General features: G+C 34.2%; 1 protein-coding gene and 1 pseudogene across 6 annotated transcripts in view; one reads left to right on the forward strand and one right to left on the reverse strand.

Moving 5' to 3' along the window:
* The window catches only part of TMEM135 (transmembrane protein 135), a 273,828-nt gene that overhangs the window by 203,959 nt on the left and 56,827 nt on the right, over positions 1 to 13,042 (forward strand). The window lies entirely within an intron of this gene.
* On the reverse strand, positions 5,098 to 5,510 carry LOC106635297 (mitochondrial import receptor subunit TOM22 homolog; annotated as a pseudogene).

A 13,042-nucleotide genomic window follows, 5' to 3' on the forward strand; every position in this document is an offset into this window, starting at 1 on the left:
TTGTTAAGGTACATCAAATTGGCACTGTGTAATCTTATTTCTAAGTTACAATTTACCTAGAATTTAATAGTAACAATCGTTGTCTCATGAAAAAGTAAATTTGTTTCATGTTTTACAAATTCTTTTTATATTATTGACAAAAAATTGATAATTCTTATAAATTCAGTTTACTCTTTAGAAGTTATGAGAAATGAAAATAAATTATTGTTGTTTTGAAAATGACAGTCCACAGATTTTAAAAAAACATTTTTTCAATAAAGCATTTCTGTTTTGAGCAAGAAGGGTGTCTTATATATAACAATCTGTTACCTTTGCAGAAGTCTCAGCACATCAAACATTCATAGGTAAAAGAAATAATTATGATAAATTTCTAATAACAGTGGTGAGTTTTTAAAATAATTTGAGTATTTTTTTCATTGACAATGTCAGTAGTAGTTTATTAGTATTGGTGATTACTAGAGGGAGTTTTAGGTAAAACAGTACCCAGTAAATGTTTGAATGAATGATACTCAGTTAAAAAAATTTAAGGATTAGAAGTAAAATTTTTAGCCTTTCAGAGTTTTCATTGACTTAATTAAAAAACATACATGTGTTTTAGGAGATTCCATGGTAGAATAGAAATTGTACAGTCTTCAATGCCATGTATAACAGACCCCTCTTTAGGTTTTGGCTCTACCACTTACAAACTCTGTGGCCTTCAATAAGATACTTGGCTTCTTTCATTTTAAATTTGTCATGGATAAAATGATCTCTGTGGCTATGAAAAGTTAGAACACATAATCCTACAAGAACATAATATTTTTAAACATTATTCATGTTTCCAAGCCCATCTTTAAAAGTTATTCAACCTATAAATGAATCTATAAAATATAGTTGAAGTACAGTGCCAATGCTACTATAGAAACAAATAATATTTATGATAATATTTCTTTGGGAAAATACATTGATGTCCAGCATGTTAGCACTAAAGCAAAAGGACTGGGAATTATCCAGATGTGAGCTACTCCACAATCCCATATTTGGAGCTAGAGTTCAGTGTGTGGGGGGATGGGGAGTGATGGGACAGAAGGACAGAACTGGAGATCTTAGGGAGAGAATGGTTAAAAACAAAATAAGGGCCTGGTGTGGCAGCTCATTCCTGTAATTCCAGCATTTTAAGAGCCAAGGCAGGAGGATTGTTTGAGCCCAGGGGTTCGATACCAGCTTGGACAACATAGGGAGACCCCATCCCTACAAAATATAAAATAACAAAACTAAATAGGTTAATACTACAAATTGAGGAGCCAAAGGATTGGGATAATGATTTAAAGTGGGGCTTTTCCTTTCATTCCTCTTTTTTTCCCTTTCTTCTCCATTTCTCCCCCGCTCTGACACCATTCTGACTAGAGGAATTTGGGACAGCACAGTAAATGGGACTGGACAAAAAGGGATCTTGGAGTATAGAGTGGAGATTGGCACTTCAGAGCAGGTAGGGGTCGGAAGAAGAGGGCAGGGCAAAGAAACAAATGTGTTGGCCCTGAATTTGCAGAGGAGCAAAATTCTGCCATCCTTCTCTCTATTGCCAGCCTTACTCTGAACTAGTTGTTAGTGTATCCATTGAAAACTGGATTTAAAAAGCTAGAAAGATTAAAATGAGTGATGAATGAAGCCAAACAAGGTATCCAATTTTTCTTCATTATTTATATCTTTCTGGACATGTTTTATCATAACTAAATAAAGCCACAGGTGACTCTTAAAGTATCTGCAAGAGCTGGGCATGGTGGCACATGCCTACAGTCCCAGTTACACAGGAGGCTGAGAAAGGAAGATTGCTTGAGCCCAGGAATTCAGGGCTGTAGTGCGCTACGATTGTGTCTGTGAGTAGACACTGTACTCCAGCCTGGGCAACATAAGGAGAATCTTGTCTCTTGAAAGAAAAAAAAAAGTATCTACAAGCAATTTAAAAAATTATCATAGCCAAAGAGCTGCCATGCAGTTGGCCTTCTTTCTTTATAGTTGACTGTTTCTCTCCCTGCCTGTAAGAGAGGAAGTGAAGGTGAAGAGAAGGGAGGGTTAAGAGGAAATGGTTGCTAGAAGCAGTGAGGTAAGAGGAGGTCTTCAGTATTTATCTAGAGTAGCCTTTTATATTTAAAGGATATATATGCATTTTGTGTGTATCTTCAATGTAGCTATAAGACATTATTTTCCCAGAATTTGCTAGTATATCATGTGGTTGGTAAGTTACAAAACTGGGAATAACTTTTTAACTTTATAATGAAATACATTGATGTTTCAGGGATCTATTAAAAACATTGACCTCAAGACCTGCCTATTACCCTAAGGGGTAGATTACTCCCTGTCTCCATGTTAGGACAACCTTTTAATGGATGTCTTTTAAAATGAGGTTTTGAAGTTATAAACTTATTTGAATTTACTTTTAAACTAAATGTCGCTTTATGTTTAAATATTATTAGAGGATCCATTATATTAGCCAAAATAAGTGATTCCAACTATATAAACTTACATACCTTTATACCTCAGTTTTAATTACAACTAATTCCACCTCATTTAGGCTTGAGATATAAATATAATCTGATTTTGAAAATATGAGATTAAAGTTATTTGGAATAAGATATAATTTGCAAATTATAAATTCAGAAGTTGGAAGCGGTTCGCTATGAAAAGATGATAAAATGCAGATACCTTAAAGAATTAACTTTTGGGTTTGTTTACTTAAATTATGTTGTAATATGTAATCATTCCTCAAAATAGTTTTTAATTTGGGAATTTATGATGAATATAAAAAGATTCATTGAGAATGAGGAAGCTTCATATAGAGACATGATGCCCTGTGAATTGAAGTCAATAACTGGAGTTCTGTAGAGTATTTTAGAGGACAATGGCCTCAAATTAAGATTATATTAAAGTGATTTTTTGGGGGCAAAAACATGTCTTTTGCTCATTGTGGAAAAATGAGCAAATATGATTGAACAAAATAATAATAATTATCACCCATAATCTCTTCTTTCAAAGACAAGTAACTACCAGCTTTGTTTATATACTTTTAGTCTGTTGGCTGTGCCTCTATCTGTCTGTTGGTCCTGCTTGCCCTCACTCTTCCTCTTTTCCTCCCTCCTTTGCCCCTTTCTTTCCTCCTGCCTTCACTTCTTTCCTCTCTCCTTCCACACATTTGTGTGTGTGTATGTGTATGTGTATATGTGTATATATGTCTTTCAGCTTCTCAAATGAGATTATATTATGTAGGCTATATGATTATATGCCTTTGTATTTCCATATAAACCCTAGAAATGGATTCTTATACTAATCTTCAGTTCTTCACTAAGAAACTGGTGATAACTCTTAGCAATGTTGAGTGTGACTAAACATCCAAACATTATATCCTTTCGAGTTCTGGAATCCTCTTTTGCATGCTGTCTGCTTCTTGTTTAAGGAGCATTATTGCTAATCACAGAAAGTTCTTAGATGAGACTTTACTGATACAGATGCTCAAATTTGAAGCAGTTAAATTTAACTGTTTGCTTTACTGCTTGTGAGGTGCTATAACTCATTGGGCTATGCTATAACTCACTGTGTCTTTCTCAAGCCTGATTCTTTCTTTCTGTTATTTTCTTTTGTTTAAGTTCTGTGTCGGAGGTAATCAAAAGACACTATAGTGTAGTTGAGAGGGAACTCTGGGGTTCAGCTGTGTTGGTTCAAATCCTTCTCCATCTTACTTGTTTTGTGACTTTGGGTAAGTTATGTAGCCTCTTTGTGCCTCACATTTCTCGTCTTCAGTGGGGATAATAATAGCTTACCTCATGGGGTTATTGTATTTAATATCTACTGCATAGTAAGCACTCAATAAATGTTAGTTGTTTTAATATTTAAATCTAAGCTGTAAATGTCATATTTATATGATTCTATTTATCAAAAATGTCCAGAATAGAAAAATCTGTAGAGATAAAAATTAGATTGGTGGCCTAGGGGAGTTGGGAGTGTAGGGAATGACTATTAATGGGTAAGGGTTTTTTTTAGGGTTGATGAAAATGTTCTAAAAGTAATTGTGGTGATGGCTGCACAAGTCTGAATATACCAGAAACCACTGACTGATACAGTTTAGATAGTGAATTGTATAATATTTCAATGGTATCTCAATAAAACTGTGAATGTATTTTTAAATATAAATCTGGCACATTCTTGATCAAAATTAAGTCACAGATTGCCAGATACAAACTGACCACAAGCACGTACTTCCTATACCATATGTACGTCTAAGTCCCTTTCTAAGAATACATTCCAATTTAGTATGAATAGAAATTACATTTATAGTCTTTAGAAATATAATCAGTTAATAACTTGATTATATTTTCTGTGTATATTATATATATTTGATTATATATTGATATTGATTATATTTTACACAATAATTATTTTACTGTATTCTGTGTTTATTTTGGGGAAAAGGCTTTTTTTTCAGTTGGAATCACTTTTAATATTTAAATACAAAAAATGAGCACTGGCTTCTGTTTTTTTAAACACACACACAAATCTAACAGCCAAAATGTGCAGAGGAAATGAGCTCCTGCTCTGTCTTCCCCAGTCCCCATCCTGTGGCTGAAGCTGCAGCCAGCCTCTTTCCTCTTATACATAGGGATTCATAGTGGCCACATTACACCACAGTTGTAATGCATTTTGTCTGTTTTACATTGTGTGCATGTCCCTCCCCAACAGCTCCATTCTTTAAGGAAAAAAAAGAAAGCAGTCATTAATGGTCAGGGGCACATCCCTCCCACTGGTGTCAGTTCCTACCCCACAGGAGAAAGTGAGATCTTCCAGTTAGGAGCAATTTTGTGAAAAGAGTGTGTGGCCAGAGCTGGAATAACCATTTGCATGGCTGCACTGTGGTATCAGAGTGAAGACTGAAGTAAGTCAGGATAGTGTGGAGGGCACAGTTGCAATTAAGTCTCTTCATGAGACAATGTGGGGAGATTTCTTCCCACCAGGTTTAGATGGATCAATGTGCCAAAGTTAAGAAAAAAATCCAAATAATCAGCAGTTCAAACACAATTCAATTTCTAACTTCTCCCACGGAGACAGCTCATATACGGCAGTAACAATCTAGATCTTTCCAGGAAGTGAAGGAAGAGCCCCTTGCATTCTTCCTGAGAGCCCTGTGTTAGGCCCTAGAAGTATCTGCTGCTGCTGCAGTTGCTGCTGTTGCTCGATTTGCATCTTCTCAGTCTCAAAGACAACGGGAAGAACCAGGATCATAAAGGAAGTGGTCCCAATCCACACGGCTGCCCTGGGAAACCTGTACATTTTGTGAGCCACAAAGAGGGAGAGAAAGAAGAGGTTCTGGCCGCAGACCGGACCCTCTTCGGAAACATCTCCATCAGGCCCCATAGTCTCTCCGACCAGGTCTCATCTAGCTTCTCCTCGTCGTCCTCATCCAACTCCTCCTTAGTCTTCTCCACGTCGCCTTTTGGGAGCAATTCCTCCGGGGACAGGGGTTCCCCTGCGACAGCGGCCATGGCTGTAGGGGACACCAGAAGTGGAAAAAAAGGATAGGGAAAAGGTATTTCCAAACCACTGTACTTGCCATGGATAATTTTTGAAATGAATGGCAACACCCAGAAGGAAATTTTATGTGTGTGTGTATGTGTATGTGTGTACGCGTGTAGAGCGGGAATACACACACACACTACGTATATATATCATGTTACATTTTTTTCCTCTTCCATGGGTCTATTTCAGACATTTTTAAGAATTAGCATAGATAGCACAAATGGAAATTATTTGGCCTTATTCCAGTCTACATCCTTAAAACTTCAAATAAAACATCCATATTTGGAGGCTTATTTTTCATGTTGTATAGTTTCAGTGAATGGGCTCATTGGGAGAGAAAGTACACCATCGATATACAAGTTCATCTAAAATTCACAGCAAAACAGAATATTTTCCCACCATTATCAATTTTCAGCAGATTTTGTTTCAGATGTGTGATTGAGTCACTGAGCCAGGAAAATGTTTACCTGCAAAGTGAGCTAATAGAAATGGGAGAAGCTTTTAAGTTCTAAAATTTCAGTCATCTCTGTCTAGCGTCTTCCCTAGAGGAAGGAAAAAGTGGGTCTCTTCCCTTTTCTATTTTCCCTTGTTAATCACAAAGCCTCTTTGTACTGGTAGGGCCTTGATGGTGGCTGAGTGCTGGCTGTTTATCATGTTCCTGTCATCCTCAAATGCAAAATGTAAAGAGGAGGAGAACACAGCTTTGGGTTTTCAAGCTTTGTGACAGCTTAGGACCTCTGAATCTCAGCTGCTCTCAAATGCTTTCTAAAGTGATTTGATCACTGAAATGGATTGTGCAATTTTTATGGTTTTGAGCTCTTTGGGCATGTTCAGAACAAGAATAATATTAAAAATCAGACAGTGGAAAACAATTGAGGTTATCAGGTTAGATTTCTTTTATTATCACAAAAGCATCCAGTTCTATTATTGGAAACACAATTGTTAACTTCTGTTTCTTCCTTGAATGTTAAAAAATGTTTGTTGTATTTGATAATTCCAAATTCTAATATTGTGGATGAACCTTCCTTGCAGGGTGTCATTGTAAGATATTTTCAGGGATTCTTATGAAAGATAAGGCTTTCCTTATCTCACTTTTGAAAACCACCAGCAACTTCTACTGATATGAAACACGTAGAGACATTTATTATAGCAAGCCTAACTTGTTGAAATTACTTGAATGCTAAGAAGTTTATAATCATTAAAATTCCGGTCACTTTCCTGAATTTATTATCTATTTTTTTTGGATTTGTATTACATCCCTTTTAATTTTCTGTTACATTATAATAATTAACAAAAACTGTGTGAGTAAATGCGAGTTAGACTGATGGAGCTTTTACCTTCTTAAAAGAAATAGGCCTAATAAAATAGGGCATTAATTTTTTATTGTTCTTTGGGAAAACAGAAATAGTACTGATAAGGATGAAAAAGAAAGGTTTTTTTTTTTAATCAAATGAGGTATTTCTCTTTATTGATTCCTAATGTGCAGTTGTTGTTAATAAACTGTTACAAATTTAAATGTCTGATGTAAGGGCTATAAAGCAGTTCCCAAACTTTAACATTGAATCTTTTAAAAATGCAGATTAAGATTCAGTAGGTCTGGGGTGGAATGTGAGCTTCAGTAGTTCCAACACTCTCCCAGGCGATGCTAGTTCTGGTCCTCGTGTCACACTCTGAATAGCAGAGCCATAAGTCACATCAGGAAATAACTTCTGTAATTGTCTTTAGAATCTGTAATTTTAAGAAATTCCAGAGAATTTAATTCCACTGCTTCTCTTGGCAACCTATTCTAGTACCTCACAACAAGTAGAGTCAAGACATTTTTCTCAACATCTTGAATTTCTGTAATGGGAATTTTCTCAGTTAAAACAGAAAATAGCTATTCATATAATTACTTTAGAAGGTCAAAGATTATCAGGTCTCTTTCCCCTCCCCCTTCCTTTCTTCTCAGCGCCAACCTCCTTTAATATTTTCTTATGTATATTTTGCCAAAATACATATTCTGCCTTGATTTATTACCCAGTTTTAACTACAAATCTTCTATGTGGGTTAGAAATCATGAGTCTGTTAATTATTTAGTAGATGAATTGATAAAATAGAGACTTTTCTTATCCAAAATTTCTCGTTAATTAATGTGTGAAACAAAAAAATTAGAAGTCTCCGTTTCTTTTTAAAATTTTGTTAATTGTATAAATAATACAGTTTCATTTAAAAATTCAAACAATGCAAAAGTATAAATAATAAAAATGGAAAATTCTCACCCCTTTATATACCTCCCTCTTTGTACTTCTCTCTTTTTAGTTCAAACCATCTTAACAGTTTGCATATATCCTTCCGGAATTCTTTTTTTTTGAGACTCTTTCATTTACCCTGGAGTGCAGTGGCACAGTCATGACTCACTGCAGCCTCAAACGTCTGGCCTTAAGCAGTCCTCCCACCTCAGCCTCCCGGGTGGCTGGGACCACATGTGTGCACCACCACTCCTGTCTAATTTTTTACTTTTGTTTTTTAGAGGCGGGATCCCCTTACGTTGCTCAGGGTGGTCTAGAACTCTTGGGTTCAAGGAATCGGCCTGCCTTGGCCTGCCAAAGTGTTGAGATTGTGGACATGAGCCATCAGGTTCAACACAGAATTATTTCTATACACACCTTTGTACCTATGTTTATATTTTTAAAAATGAGATCACAAATTATATATTGTTCTGTAGTGTTTTTCTATTTAATAATGCATCTTAGGATTCTATCCAAATGTCAGTACATATCCTCATTGTTTTTAGGGGCTGCAAAAAAAATCTATAAATAAGTATTTAAACCTTCTCAACAGACATTTACACTATTTGCAGGTTTTCATTGTTGCAAACTGTACAACCATGAACATTGTTTTTAAAATATCTTTGTGCTCCTGTTCCAGTATTTCTAAATTTGTGTTACTGTTTATATATTATTGATAGGTTAGATACTTAGCTACAAATGGATTTGCTGGTTCAAATGTGCTAGACATATTTAATGTTAATAGATATTGCCAGATTGGCCTCCAAAAAAGGCAGTATCCATGTATTTTCGCTCCAAGAGTGCTTATTGATTCCTACATCCTAGTTCATGTTGGTAATTTTTATCTTTTTGTCAGTCAAATCATCTAAAATGTAGGTAATACCTCATTTTTGCTGTACTTTGTATTTCTCTGATAACTAGTGAGGTGGAACACCTTTTCATTGGTTTATTAGCCATTTTGATTTCCTATCTCTACCTATTTTTTATTTTTAAATTTATTGCTCTGATTTGTAGGAGCTCTTTACATGCTATTAATGTTTGTTCCTTCCTGTTATATTGTTGTATCAATCAGCTACTGTAAACACAACCATAAAATCTGAGTGGCATATAACAGCAAGCCAATTATCTGGCCAGCTCTGTTTCATGCTGCAGGTCTGTGGGGGCAGTTGGGGAAGTTCAGCTCCCCATATCTTCATTTTGAGCCCTGAGCGGAGGGGACAAAAATCTGTGCAAGGAAGGCTGTCTTCATAGCAGTAGCATGAGATTTGTTTCTATTAACATTGTCTACAAAATATGGATACATGTATACATTAAGTACTTTATTTCAATTTAGCACATACATATCTGCTCATTTACCAAGGCGTTTTTTGTGAGTATGAGTTGCCTAGGTGGAGTTCTGAGTTGTTTTTGTTATAAGATATTGTCTTTTCAAAGCATTCAACTCAGTTTTCATGGAAAAAAAAAACCTTTCTTCCTTTTTGTTTTATGTAATATGTAAGCCAGTTATGTAATTACATTAAGAAGTACAACTGACATGAACACATTTGGGGACAAATACAGCTGAGTCTTGACAAGCATGTAACAACTAATATGAAGAGAGGTGTTGTATGTGGTCCTATTTGGAGTAGTGTTTTATTTTTGAGCAATCAATGTGCATATTAGAATATTTACAGAGAAAATAAGGAAACTAAGATAAATTTGTCCTATTTAATCTCTTAAATGGAGATTGGATACAAGAACTGTTACTGTGAAGAGCACATTTTGAAAATATTTGCTAAATTCTGATTCTTCATATTTTGTTACTGCAATATCATCATCACTGTCCTCTTCTCCATTCCTTTAGAATTTTTTCCATGTCTTAAAGCTGTCAAGATTTGGCTCCTACCATTTTTGCTTTGGCTCATTATTTATCCTAGTAGAGCCAGACTTCACTCATACTTTTACTCTAGGAACTGGTTGTCATATTTGACATATGTCTTGATTCTTACATATTAAAAGTAACTGAAGTTCAAAAATTCATAAACTGTAAGCTGATTTAGTGTTCTTTTTAGTCCAGTATGTTGCAACGTTTCATAAATAAAAGTGTTATTCTCTAAAGTGAATAATACCAATACTTAAGTTTCACAGAATCATAGGGTTTTAGAGTATGAAGCAAAGTAGAGATTATGTAATAAGCATTGTCAATTTTCTGGTGAAGAAAATGAACGTGAAAAATTTTTGTAGCTTTTCTTAGATCACACAGCAGTTGCAGAGACAGAAGTGGAATTTTTGCATAATTTACTTTCAAATACCATTAATTATTTTAAAACAATTGAATATTTTGAAATTTATGTGAGGGACATGGCAAATAGACCCAGTATTATTTTTGTACTCGTAAATACCACATTGTGATGGCAAGCCTTTTAGAAAGGAAATATGAAATTAAATGAAAAACCTAGAAATTAAAGAAGATAGAAGTTTGGTAAAAAAATTCTTAATGTATATTTTGGATTTTACATATGACATAGTTTAAACTGTAGTGGAAATATCATACCATGTCATGGAATGCTTTATCTTTCTATTTGAAATAGTAAATATTTCTAATTAGTGCTGTTAAAAATTTTTGAAATTCCTTTATTGTGACTAGGTTTTAAACTAGAAAAGAGGATAAAAGCTACTTTGTAGTCAGATGTCTATGATCTCTGTCTATGTTTCAGTCTCTCTCTTTTTTTCTCCTCTCCTCCCCCATCTCACTTTTCTTTTCTGTTCTTTTTCTTTTTTGTTGTTGTTGTTTGTTTTCTGCTTTTACTTTAATTTATAATGTCAAGGAAGTAACTAGTAATCCACTATGGCACCTAACATTATTAGTCATGTCATTTTAAGTTTGACAAGTATGTAGATAAATGGTATTTTAGATCCAAATTAAATTTATGTTACTGTTTATATATTATTGATAGTTTCTTTTTAGTAGGAAGGAACTATACTTTGCATTAGCATATGTTTATAATCGCTCCTGATCTTTTATCATGAATTGATCACTTTTTCTTATGAAATGTATTCAGATATGTATTGAAGACTTATTTGAATGCAGTCTGTACATTTTAAGAATTTCAGCTGTTTAATCTCTACAATGTAGTTCCAGCCTTAAGCTCACTGTATATAGTCAGTTGTCATTTAAATTCAATCTTCCAGATCTATGGTAGGTTAATTTTATCAATAAAGTCAGAAAAATCTTAAACTTTATTCTTTGTTTATTAGCTTTGAGGGCATTATCTTGCTTATAGTATTAAAGTTCATTTTGTTGAGAAATAATTGACTAGATTTTCAAAGAGACTTATAAAAAGAGATTGTATGTTATTTTAAAGCTGTGAACTACTTGAAATGTCATGAGATGGGTCTGAAATTAGTTGTAGAATATAGTTATATTATAGGTTATACATTCTTATTTTCTAGAGTAAATTGGCCACAGTAATAATAAGCTACAATTAAAACATGAAACTTTGACATAAAGAAGAAATTGGAATGTTACTCACAGCTGTTGTCATAAAAGAGATTGACTAGAAATTTATTGTCTATTCACACTTAGATCAGCTTTTTTGGAAGGAAGAAATTTAGAGCTAGAACAAATAATATTTAATGCTCATTTTATAAACTGATAGTGAGAAATATAGCTAGAAGCCAAGATTTTTAGTCCTACACATCTGGTTGTGATGATTTTGGAATCTTTACACTCTGATAATATGTCTTTGTTATGATTTTAGAATATTTTCTGGCCAATTCATTAAGCAGATATGGAAGCAAGTACTGAGTCAGACCAAGTTCCTGTCATCCATGAAGAATACTGGACTCTTTTCATTCTGAAAGAGAACAATTCTTTGGATTGTTTCAGGGAACCATTTTACCATATTACATATAAATTGAGTCTATTACTCCTCAATATTTTCTCTTCTCTTCTTTTTCCTCTCTTCCTCCAAATTTGTTTCTTTTGTTTGACTACTATGTCAGACCAAATTTTAATAAGGATCTAAACACTTCTGGAAAATAATTGGTATGCACCTTTTATGAAATATTTGAACGTTCTCTTAAAGATGAATTTAACCCAATCAGCCACCATTTGATAGCATATTTAAAGAAAATAAAAGAAACACTTAACTTTAAAATAGTGTTTAGGTGGCTTGTATAGGATGCCAAATTATCTCTGAGATAAAAACAGGAGCACATGGTATTTTGTATTTCATTTCATCCCTTAGGTCATAGCTTATTATTAAACATTGTATAGAAAATATCAGTGATCATTGTATGCACTGAGTCAATTTCTTATTGAGAATCTTCCTAGTTTTCTCAGTGTTCCTTGAGATTCTGAGAAAGTAATTTAAGATCTCTTTTCGTGCATGTAATTTGTAGTAGTATACTGAGCTATCGATCTATTAGCCTTACAGCTAAAAGGTTTTCTTGAAATCCTTTCTGTTTTTGAACAAAGATTAAATGTTATTCATGACTCACAGTAATGAAAAAGGAAATATTTATTTTGAGGATAAGCCAATTTATATATTATTGGACATTGCACAGACCACCCAGGCCTGAAGCCTACTGTTTATAGTTAAGGATTTTAAATCTACATATGCTCTTGAGGAGCCAGAGTTATCTATATTACAACTGGAAAGTTTTGTGTCTGCAAAGGGTAATAATTTCATGTTCTCCACCCCTAAGTCCCTCACCCTTGGCTGGTAAAATTCCTGTCAAGATTATTTTATTTCCACAGGGGAAAAGGCTCTTTGGACCTCAGTAATAATAACATTGCAAAATTTCATCTATCAAAGGACTGATGTTTTAATATTGTTGGAAAACACTAGAGTCGTATTTGTCTTCAAAATCAGTTTGTTTGAATATATATGTATGTATATATAGCAGAATGTAGCTGACTTGTTTTTAGTGCAAATTTCTAGTTTCTTTGAAGGTTTATTTTCCTGGCCATCAAACTTTAGAATTCTTCAAGGATTGGTTCTAGTCTCCCTTATTGTCTCTCTTTTTTTCATTGTAAATAATTTATCCCATGCTTATAGCTTTAACTACTATCTAATGTAATAGGAGGGGAGAAAAGAGAAAATGGTGCAAAACAGAAGCTATCAGACATGAACCTCCTCAGCTTCCCATTAGAAGGTCATATCTGTTAGCTTCTATGGTTCTCACTAAAGCAGGAGGCAGGGTCTTTGCTGAAAGAAAGGATAGAGGGTCAAAGGCCTGAAGAGAAT

Source organism: Pan paniscus, chromosome 9, assembly GCF_029289425.2.
Source record: "Pan paniscus chromosome 9, NHGRI_mPanPan1-v2.0_pri, whole genome shotgun sequence".
Lineage (NCBI taxonomy): Eukaryota > Metazoa > Chordata > Mammalia > Primates > Hominidae > Pan > Pan paniscus.